This window comes from Colobus angolensis, unplaced genomic scaffold, assembly GCF_000951035.1.
Source record: "Colobus angolensis palliatus isolate OR3802 unplaced genomic scaffold, Cang.pa_1.0 Scaffold105, whole genome shotgun sequence".
Taxonomy (NCBI): domain Eukaryota; kingdom Metazoa; phylum Chordata; class Mammalia; order Primates; family Cercopithecidae; genus Colobus; species Colobus angolensis.
The window spans coordinates 5,631,318-5,642,303 of record NW_012111475.1 but is presented as its reverse complement, the minus strand read 5'-3'; the positions used below and the strand labels follow the sequence as shown (position 1 = coordinate 5,642,303).

At 51.1% G+C, this 10,986-nt stretch overlaps 1 pseudogene; it reads left to right on the top strand.

The window, feature by feature from the left end:
• The first annotated feature begins 1,002 nt into the window (after nt 1–1,002).
• LOC105513572 lies at nt 1,003–2,993 on the top strand (annotated as a pseudogene).
• The last annotated feature ends 7,993 nt before the right edge of the window (nt 2,994–10,986 follow it).

Below are 10,986 nucleotides of genomic sequence, written 5' to 3'. Positions count from 1 at the left end.
AAGACAGAGGCATAGGAAAGTGAAGAAACTTGCCCAAGTTTACCCACCTAGAAGGAGAAGTCAGGATTTTAACCAAGGAAGTCTGGTTTATTGGGTCTAAAGGGTCTTAGAGACCACGTAGGTCAATATCTTCATTTCATGGTGAGGAAGTCAAAGACCAGAGAGGGCAAGCAATTTATCTAAAGTCACACAGCTAGTTAGCGACAGGACTAGGACTTGAACTTAGATCTCTGTTCCTTCCTTGACACGCCCCCTGCTTAGCCTTAGCCTTTTCTCCTCTCGGTTGCCAGACTCAGGTGGGGCTGGGGTGTGGGAGGTGGCTTTCTGCAGAGCACTGGGTGCTGCAGTGCGGAAGCCAGGAGGCCATTAATCGGCCGGGAAGGCGGGCATAGCACAATCAGATTATGATCTTTAAGATGCATGCTTTGAATCTCAAAATCAGCCAAGGAATCAGGCCCCAGAGGAGGTGTGTGTCGCCTGTCCCTGCTTTTTAACCCCAGGCTGGCATCAAAGAGGAAAAGATGAGCCTGGCTCACTAGGGTGTGAAATTTCCTTTTTGTCTCCTGGGGTGGGGAGGGAGAGATGAGAAATTGCGCCGCATCCCATGTGTAATTATAGGCTCTATAATTTCTTGAGGATTATGTTGCTTAAAGAGACTCAGTGGGCTCTGGGTGGTATCTCTGGGCCCCGGTGGACATGCCTCTCAGTAGACTAAGGGAGACTAAGAGCAGGGTGTGTGTGTGTGTGTGTGTGTGTGTGTGTGTGTGTGTGGACGAATGCAAGGAGAAAGCACAACTGACAAAATGTAAATTAACTCTTGCAGCTTCATATTTTTCAGAAAAGTCAGAGCAGGGGCTGGCTGTCTTCGCCCAGAGACAACCTTCTAGAATCTTTGCCCTTGAGTTACCCAGAGGTGTCCTTGCCAGGCTCTTAGCAGGTTGCTGTGGACATGTCTGGCAAGACAAAGGTGACCAGCTTGTTCCTGTTTTCTCAGGATTGCCCAGTTTTAGCAATGAAAGTCCCATGTCACAGGAAACCTCTCAGTCCTGGACAAATCAAGATGGTAGGTCACCCTAGGCATGAACCTTCAGTCCCTACCCTGGCCAACCCTGGACCAAGAGAAGCCAGCTGTGTCAGAAGACTGGGCTGGCGGTGGCTGGATAAGGTCACAGGCAAGTGCAGGCCATCCAGCCAGGTTCCAAATCCATCTCTAATTCTCCTTGGGATCCCCTGCTTTTATCTGACTGCTCCCTCAAGTAAGGTCGCACCCCAGTCAGGGGCCCTTCCTGCTCTGGGAAGGGGGGGTTCATGATTCCCTCATGGGTCTGGTGGGTCTGGCTGGCAGAGCTGTGTGCCTGGGGTGAGAAGAGGGCAGGACCAGGGCTGAGGCCAAGCTATAAGTGCTGTGCAACTTGGGAAAGTCCTTTTCCTTCTCTGGGCCTCAGTTTCATAAGAAGGGGTTGCACTGAGAGATTGCTGTTTTTTTTAGGGGGGAGGGGAAAGATTTATGTTTAAATTATGAAAGTAATACAATTGTTAAAAAAATTTAACAGTACATAATGTAAGATGAGAAGTTAAAGCCCCTTTCTGCTTCTCCTTATCCCGTGGGACAACCATTGCTAACAGTCTCTTTTTATCTTTCCAGACATTTTCTATGCATATGCAAGCATGTGAGTATATATAGCCTTTATTTAAAATGTAACACAAATGAGACTGTACTTTACATGCTATTCTGCAACTTGCTTTTTCCGTTTAACAATATATCCTGGACATCTTTCCATGTCCCCATACACATAAATCTCCCTCATTCTTGCTGCAGAATGTTCTGCGGGAAGGATGCACTCTGGCTTGTTTAACCAGAACTGGTTTCCAAGGTCCCTACTAGCTCAGAGCCCACCACCTAGGCAAAAGGAAAAGCTGGAGGTGGGTGTGGAAGAGGGCTGGGGAATATCAGCAGATTCTCAGACTAGGAAGCCTGGGTGTCTGCCCCAGCTCTTCAATGAGGAACGTAAAATGATTTAGAGATGGGTGAGGAGGAACCAGTAACTCCGGGATCCGGGAAATTAGGCATGGGGTGGGGGCAGGGGCTTCTAAAGATACTCAGAACACCCTGCCTGGCACCGAGGTGGGGACGCAGAGACAAAGCTCTCTGCTGATGCAATGTGACGGGGCTGCCGCCCCTACTAAGTTTTTCCATTTCTTTGTCTTTCCTGAGACAGGCTCATGATTATTGCCTTCTAGGTCACCAGGAGCAGAGCACAGAGAGACAACACAGCTTTTGCGCTTCCAGCTGGCTCCCATCAAGAAGTTAGAAGGGAGCCTGCAAACACGTTTCCTGCTATCATCTCTCCACCTCAGAATGACTTTCCCTAGCAGAACTGCGGGAGGGGAGACAAGCAGCAGGCCCCCAGGAGGCCCTGGGCAGGAATATTAATACCCCAACTTCCCAGCACAACAGGAGGGAAGAGGAGCGGCCATGGCGCACGCAGTCAGGTCCTGGGGGCCCTGGAAGGTGGTTGCTGAGCAGCTCGTGGGAGGCACGGATCCTCCAGCTCACGGCGGCAGGGGCCGCCCAAGTCCTAATGAAAACATCTAGCTCTTGGCAGGGCGCAGCCGACACATCGCCCGGCCTTCTCGGCCACCTGGGAGAAGATGGGCGCCGCACGCGGATACCCAACCTGCAGGGCTGTGCGCCCAGTGACATCGCTTTTCTCCCGGCAGGTGCATCCATCTCGCTGGGTCTGGATAGATAATACAATCTCTCTGCCCACACCCCATTTGCTGGGAGACAGCCTGGGCTTCTCCATTTTTTATGGGCTCACTTAGCTTGGAGGAAATCCAGAGGTCAAAGCCGGCGCAGACGCTCGAGTCACCTTGCCCGTCCGTGCGCGCAGCCCTTCCGAAACGGGCTCACCCACGGGGCCCTGAATTACGGCGATTACACTGCAATTCGCAGCGCGATATTACTTTGATACACTACCTGCTGCAGCCTGGCCCAGGAGGCGTGCATTATTTACCAGGGAGGCTGTCCGTGCTGCGCACCAGAGCCAACAGCGCTCCGCGGGGTCCCTCCTGTCCCTACAGACCCGCCTTCGCCCGCGGTGCGGGGTCTGGAGGCGCGGGGGCGGTGGGGGGGGGGCATTGGAGCAGCCCCGCTCTCTCGGAGTGACCCTTTCCTGACCGCAATATAGCCTGGAGAGGACTCAGTGGCGGAAGCGGCAGCTGGCGATGAGGTTGGGGGTTGGTAGGTGGGAACAAGTGCTGAGCCCGCAGCTCCTCCTGGCTCTTAAGGACACTCAGACCCTCCTTAGCCGGCCTATAAGGGCCTTTGTTGGGCGCGCGCTGGGAACCACACAGAGGGCCTGCCCATGGGTGCAAGACTGGTCCCCAGCCACTGGCCAACTGTTAATAGGGCTAGCAGCCGGCTAACCCCGCCGGCAGGCTCGAGGATTTAGCCTGTGGCGGCTGGTGGCGGAAATGGAGGGAACTCAGGCTACCCTCTTTTCCTCGGGCCCTGGAAGCTGAGTCCGCTTCAGCTGAGGCCTGATTTCGCCCTAGCTGGGGGCTGGGGCTGGGGCCGGAGCTGGGCCCGGCTTCTCTCCGGCTTCCCCATTATGGCTTGGCATCAGCATCTAGATTGCAGGTTACTTCTGCTTTTATCCAAAGCGGTCCTTAAGGGAGATGGATTTCTGATTGAAATCCAGTCAATTGGCGCGGTGGCTCAGAGGGCCCAGCGTGAGCACACTTGTAGGGAAATTGCCCTGGGTCTGAGAGGAGGGGCAGGGGTGGGGGAGGGGACAGGACCCTCAGGCCCTGTTCTGGAGCCTGTGAAGGCGCTGCTGCGAGGACTTTAGCTGATGTGCTCAGGTCGGTATCCGCGGGAGTCCTGGAGGGAAATCCGCTCTCCTTCTCCAGCTCCCTGGGATTGATGGAACCAGAAACCTCAGGCAAGGGATTCCCAGAGGTCACTGCCTCCAGTCTCCAGCCTCAGACAGTGTCTGGGTAGTGGAGGAGGGGCCGAGTCTGTGGGACCGAGGTGTCTGCTTTGGTGGGTGAAGGAGGGTGGACTTCAGGGGTCTGGGTTCAGATGTGGATTAGTTCCAGAACTAGTTCCTGGTCCTCGCAGGTGGGGAGAGGTCATGGTCTCTGCTGAACACATCTGGCTGTGTTCAGTCCTGAACTGCCCTGGTCTCCTCAGCAGTGTGCATAGAGGTCTGGCCTCCAAGTGTCTTGTTAACAGCCCATCAGGAACTGGAGGAGCTGGCCTGGCCTTCAAGGTGTGGAGGGGCTCGTGGAAGGAAGCAGATGGGCACAGGGAGGAGAAGAATGACAAATCCAGGCTTCCGCAGTTCTCAGGAGAGAATATGGTAGTGGGAAGGAGGCGTGGGGACCATGCATCCCAGGAATGCTTCTGGTGTCCCAGGAATGTCAAGCGCTCATTCTGCCAGCTCTTCCTGGGCCAGCAAAGAACATATATATCATTTCTCCATCCACTTTGGGACCTGCCTGAGATGAGCATATGTTTTAAAAGGAATCCCAATTGCTGTAGGAGCAGATGGTGCCACAGGGGCAGGCAAGGGCAGGAGAAAGAATACTGGCTGGCAGTAGGGTAGAAGTCCTGGGCTCTGCCTCGCCCCTTCCTCTTACCAGCCGTGTGAGCTGCGTGGCTGTGGGCAAGTCACTCCCTGGCTCTGCGCTGTCCCATTTTCCTTGTGAAGAATGAGTGGGTCCCCTGTAGCACGCAGGATGAGCTGAGGCCTCGCTCCCCTGCAGTGGAGAGGACAGAACACTCTCTCCATTGGCAGGAAATACTGATTTTCCTACTTATTAGCCTGTTCAACTGGCAGACACGGGGACTGTCCTCTAGGCCATGGGGTGGGGAAGAGGAGGACAGATCCCCACACCAGCCACCGCTGTGTCCATCCTCTGTCTGTGGCTGTTTGCCTGATTGATTTGTTTGGTGGCCTCCCTGGCTGGGATTGGGTTCCTGTGTCCTCCTGCACCTTTGCCTCTGGTCCCTCTCTGTGTGGTCAGGAGGGGGAGCTCTAGGTGTAGGGGCCAAAGAGACCGGAACATCTATCCATCATGGACTGACTCTTGGGCTTGGTAAGGATCTTAACAGCTGCCTGGTCCAACCGCCACCTTGTGCTCCAGATCCCTCCCAAGAAGCACCCACCCCTCCGCAGTGGGAGGCTCACTGCCTTTTCTTGAGCCACTCCCAGAAAGTTCACCCTTTTCTGGATCCCAAGTCGAGTCCCTTGTGCCATCTCTCATTCATCCTAGCTCTTCTTGTTGGCCTAGGTGTGAACTCCATGCCTACAGGACCACCCTTCAGATGTTTCAGGGCAGTGATCTTGTGCACCTCCCACTCCACCTTCTTGGGGCAAAACCTGCCTAGTATCCTCCCTACTGCTTCCCAGTCCCTCACGCTCTAGCTCTGACAAGAACTGATTGAGCTTCCAGTCAGATGTCAGAGGCCTTGGTCTCCAGGGAGCTTCTAGTCTGGGAGATAGTCTTCCTAGGACCTAAAGAATGAATAACAAAATCACACAGGCATTTGGGACTGTTGGATTTCCAACTGGCATGGCTGCTGGTCTGGAAACCTCCTCAGAGGTGAGTGGGTTCAGTCATCTTCCAGGGAGAGAAGTCTTCCTGTTCTCTCTGAAACAGCTATGCTCCCCCTCCTCAGAGACTGTGGGACTACTGGGTGCCCTGATGGGGCTGGTGTCTGCTCCGGAGAGAAGTGGAAGAGAATACTCTCCAGTTCTTCCCACCTCCATCCCCATCCATCCTGGTGTGGGCACCCACAGGCGTGGGTACCACAGAAACCTGAGGTCCAGGGGGAAGCCTTCCACAGTAGGGGAGCCATCTCAGCATCTTCGGTCCCCAGGGCACCTACTTTTTCTGCTGACTTCCAGAAGGTGTTCCCAGAGGGGCTGGTCTATGCTGCAAGAGTGGGCCTGCCACACCTAGGCTTCCACCCCGCCCCCAGCTCTTAATTTATTATTAACTCTGGAACTGACTTTGAAATTATGGAAGGCCATGTTGTTTCTTTCCTCTGCATCTCTTATGGTCCCCAAGGGGAGGTGAGCTGAGAGTGCCAGATACACAAATATGCAGCAAAAACCCTGTGGATTTTTGGTTCTAGCAAAGGGAAGGAAATTAGCTGTAATAAGCCGTTGTCACCTCACTGGAAAGCCTCCAGCACAGACCCTCAGAGAGGCTCCTGGTCCCCCTTCTTCTGCTCTCCCCACTTACCAGCTGCATGGCTGGAGATCTCTGTCTTCAGGTTCCCCTGCAGGGCAGCTGCCTCCTCCCCACCCAGTCCTGTGACCTCACTGATGGAGATGATCAATATCCTGGGCCTGTGAGGAGGAGGAGGCTGCAGACACACAGAGAAGCGGTCCGTGGCCTTTCTCCGAGCCATTAGCTTGAATGGTGGTAGGAGAGGCAGGTGGGAGTCAATTTCCATTCTCCTAGAATTATTGGAAGGCGGAGGGTTATTTGGAAGTTTCTGAAAGGTGTGAGGTATTCATTGGCCCTCACACAAAAGGATCAGTAGGCATCTGGTCTTTCCTTTTTCCTCTCCTGAGGAGAGCCAAGGGCTAAAACTCTTAAGTGACTACCCCACAGCAGCAGCTGCACTTAGGCAGAAAATAGCCCTGGGCTGTGACTGGAGCCCTGGAAGGAACTGGTTCTAGCCCTTTGCGGGCTAACTTGGCCCATCCTGATCTGGCATTGGGCTTCTCTCTGGCTTCTAATGCAAAGAACATAACTCAATCAAATGGTAGACGTGACGTTAAGCATTCATTGAATTGAGTGGTTAGGTTTCCCCATAATTTGCTGGGTGACCTCTGGTGAGTCACCTAACCTCTCTGGGCTTCACATACTTTATATGTAAAACGACAGCAGGGGTGAGATGAGTGCACCATTTCTGAGACCCAGGAGTAATCATGCTGGGACACATGTTTTATAACCGTGGCCCAAACGCTCTTTCCATCATGTCCACCAGCCAGAATATTGGGCCATCTTCTGTAGCCTCACTTGCCGATAATGCTATTACATGGAAGGTTTCACAGCCAACAGGACAGTCGTGCACTTTCACTACTAATAATTATCTTTGTGATTTAGAATTTTAGCAATAACATGGATTCTTACCATATTGCCATGTATTAGTCTGTTCTCATATTGCTCTAGAGAACTACCTGACACTAGGTAGTTAATAAAGAAAATAGGTTTCATTGACTCACAGTTCTGCAGGCTGTACAGGAAGCATGGCTGGGAGGCCTCAGGAAGGTGAAGGGGAAGCAAGCACTTCTTCACATGGTGGCAGGAGAGAAAGGGCAAACGGGGAAGTGCCACACACTTTTAAACAACCAGATCTCATAAGACAGCACTAGGCGGATGGTGCTAAATCGCTAGAAACCACCCCCATGATCCAATCACCTCCCACCGAGCCCCACCTCCAACACTCAGGATCACATTTCAACGTGAGATTTGGGTGGGGACATACCATACTGTATATTTTTACTTTTTAAAAAATTTCCTAAGATTTTTCCCTTGGAGAGACAATAGGCTGTAAGAGTGAAGAGTGTGAGCCCAGGAGCCTGTCTGCCTGGATGTGAATCCTGGCTCTGCCACCTACCAGCTTTGTTAACTTGAGGGTGTCCCTTCACTTCTCTGTGCCTCTGTGTCCTCATTTTAAAGTGGGACAAATGGCCAGGAGTAGCGGCTCACGCCTGTAATCCCAGCACTTTGGGAGACTGAGACGGGTGGATCACCTGAAGTCAGGAATTTGAGACCAGCTTGGGCAACATAGTGAAACTCTGTCTCTACTAAAAATACTGCAGTCCCAGCTACATCGGGAGGCTGAGGCAGGAGAATTGCTTAAGCCCAGGAAGTGGAGGTTGCAAGGAGCTGAGATTGTGCCACTGCACTCCAGCCTGGGCGACAGACTCCATCTCAAAAAAAAAAAAAAAAAAGTGGGGAAAATAATATAACACAAGGTTGCTGTGGTCTGACGGGCTTACAACAGTACCTGGTGCATAGTTAGTGCAAACTTATTAAGTGTTGAGTGTTATTACTGTGAATGATAATAACAGAATGCCTTTGAACCCTTCTCAGGAGAAGTGGCCTTTTTATTTTACCATGTTGTCTCCTGCATCTTTGCTAGAGTGATCAATTAGAGACATATACTTTCTGAAATTCTGAGGGCACCCAATGGGATGCTTTAAGGTATACTTCCAGCCAGACTGTTGGGGTCAGTGTGTGTGTGTGTGTTTCTGGCTAATAGTATACACTGGTTAACTGAGAATAGCCCATTCCTTTTAGTTTCATTCTCCTATAGCCGAACATTTATTTGAAATGCACAAATCCTGTCCCTTGCCTTAGCGGGATTATTAATATTCCTTTCTGAGGAGGCCATGAGGTATTATCAGCAGGAGCTGTGGGTAGGCTGTCGAAGGGCGAGTCAGTTCTGCCTCTTCCCCTGGCTTCCACATCTGTAAAAGGAGGGCAACAACACCGAGAGGGCGTGGGGGTTTTCCATTCTCACAAGGAGATCTCAGGTGGGGTGACGGCTCCAAGATAACTTTTAAAACTGTAACATGCCGGTCACCCAAAATGGCATATCCTCCTCACCACAGAGCCTCTGCACCCTGGGAACCCTTTTTCAGGACAAGATGTCACCTTAAGAGGAGGTCCAGGAGATAAAGGGATTAGGATATTGTTTTGTTCCTTGCATTCTTTTCTAATCTTGTTTTATAAATCCACTTAATGGATAGTTCCAAGAACCCAGACTTCAGAGGTCGGGGGTGCCTGTGTGTACTGTGGCTTCCGCATGGGCCCGACTTTCACCAGTGCCCTTGTAACAAGCATCTTCGTTCCCAGAGCTCATGTCTGCGCAACACCACACACTTTGTGGATGTAGACATTCATTCATTTGACAAACATTTATGGAGAAACTGCCAAATGCTGTTCTAGGCACTGGGGAGACAGCCATGAGTAACACAATGTCCCTGCCCTCATGGAGCCCATGATGAGACGGAGAGAGACTGATAACAAATAGGAAGATATATAAAAGGGTTTTTTTCATGATGATGAGTGCCTTGAAAAAAAGAAACTGGGGGAGTGTGATAGAAAGTGACTTGAAGGGCAAGCATCCTTCCTTGGGTGTGGTCAGGACAGGACAGATTCTGCTGAACGGGCCACTTTATGTAACACAGATAATCCCAAGTCCTTTCTCTTTAATGGAAGTACTACTGCTACCGTGCATACGGGCAATGACAGTAATAAACAGTTACTGACTATTTGCTGATGCCACACCTGTTCTGAATGGTTAGAAGAATCGAATCCCCACCAGGTGCAGTGCCTCATGCCTGGAGTCCCAGCACTTTGGGAGACTGAGGTAGGAAGATCTCTTGAGGCCAGGAGTTTGAGACCAGCTGGGCAACTTAGTGAGACCCCATTTCTAAAAATAAACTTTAAAAAATTTAGTCAGAAGTGGTGGTGGTACGTACCTGTAGTCCCAGCTACTTGGGAAGCTGAGGTGGGAGGATCCCCTCAGCCCAAGAGTTTGAGGCTGCAGTGAGCCGTGATCGCACCACTGCACTCCAGCCTGGGTGACAGGGAAAGACTCTGCCTCAAAATAAACCACAAAAAGGAATCAAATGCCCCCGACAACCCAGGTGGAGGGTATCATTATAATCCCCACTTTACCAGTGAGGAAACTGAGGCACAGAGAGGTTAAGCAACACTGCACAGCTAATAATGAATGAAATTGGAATTGGAGGGTCCTGCCCAGTTTGAGAATATTGGTGCTTTGGGGTCTGTCGCATGAGTGTTTAACTGCTACTTGAATAGTTATGCTCCATTAAGTATTCTCCATTCAATTTGACCCATTTTCAAAATGAATTTGGTAATTTGTAAGTTTTATCTCATTTGAGTGGAGAGGGCTTCCTTTGGGAGTTGGGAGGCGGGTGGTTCAGGAAGTTTGTAGCTTCCAGGGTGGTAAAGGTAGAGAAATCTTGAAGTCGTGGAAGAGGAGAGCTGCAAAGGCTCTATTTGGGCCTGGTCACTTCCTGTGTAGATTGAAAAAGAGGGCCCAGAGAGGGACTAGAGTAGCCCAAAGTCACACGCCACACACACTGTGGCCCCCTTCCCTCCAGCCTTCCGCGCATTTTGAAAAGCGTGTCAGATTCTATTAAGAGTAACCAAGCACAGTGTTCCAACACGGTTTCGGTCTATTTATCCAGGGACACCACAGCTTTGGAGGCAACAAACATGCCCATTTGTTACTATTTGCAAAGATGGTGTACACCAAACGTGGGCTTTCTGTAAACAAATTAAAAAGTAATAAAGTGGCCCCATCTGTATACTAGAGCAATGTGCTTCCATTTTAATGAAGCTTGCTATTGAAAAGCCATTTGACGGCTTGTCAAAAGCGTGAACGCCTGTGGCTGAACGTGGAAGTGTGCTGTGGGGCAAAGATGTAGTCTTTTCTTCCTCCAGTGTGCACGGGGCACCTGCTGCACCTGCTGCGAGGGCCTGGTCCCGCCCTTAGGCCGTCCACTAGGCCAGCGAGACCCCGTGTGTACATACAATACAGTTAAATATCAAGTTAAATATCAAGGTCAGACATCACAAGAGGGTTCACGGGCCAAATGAACAGTAATAATAGCAATACTATTTAATCAGCGCTGGCCGATGTCAGTGCTGGAGACCTTCCATTTGCTCCTCCAAATCCCCTCTCCACCCTCTTCTGCCCTGCACTGTGCCCCAGGAGGCTGACTCTGTGGATCGCTTCCTGGGACCTTCTCTGGGTGGTGTTACCCAATGGTTGGAGACTGGAAGGAGGAAGGTGAGTGAGGTTGGGGTAGATATTTTGGGATGGCAGTGGCTGCCTCCTCAATGTCCACGGTACCTGTCATGGCTCCTCTCCTATAGCATAGCTTTTTTTTTTTTTTTTTTTTTTTTTTTTTTTTTTTT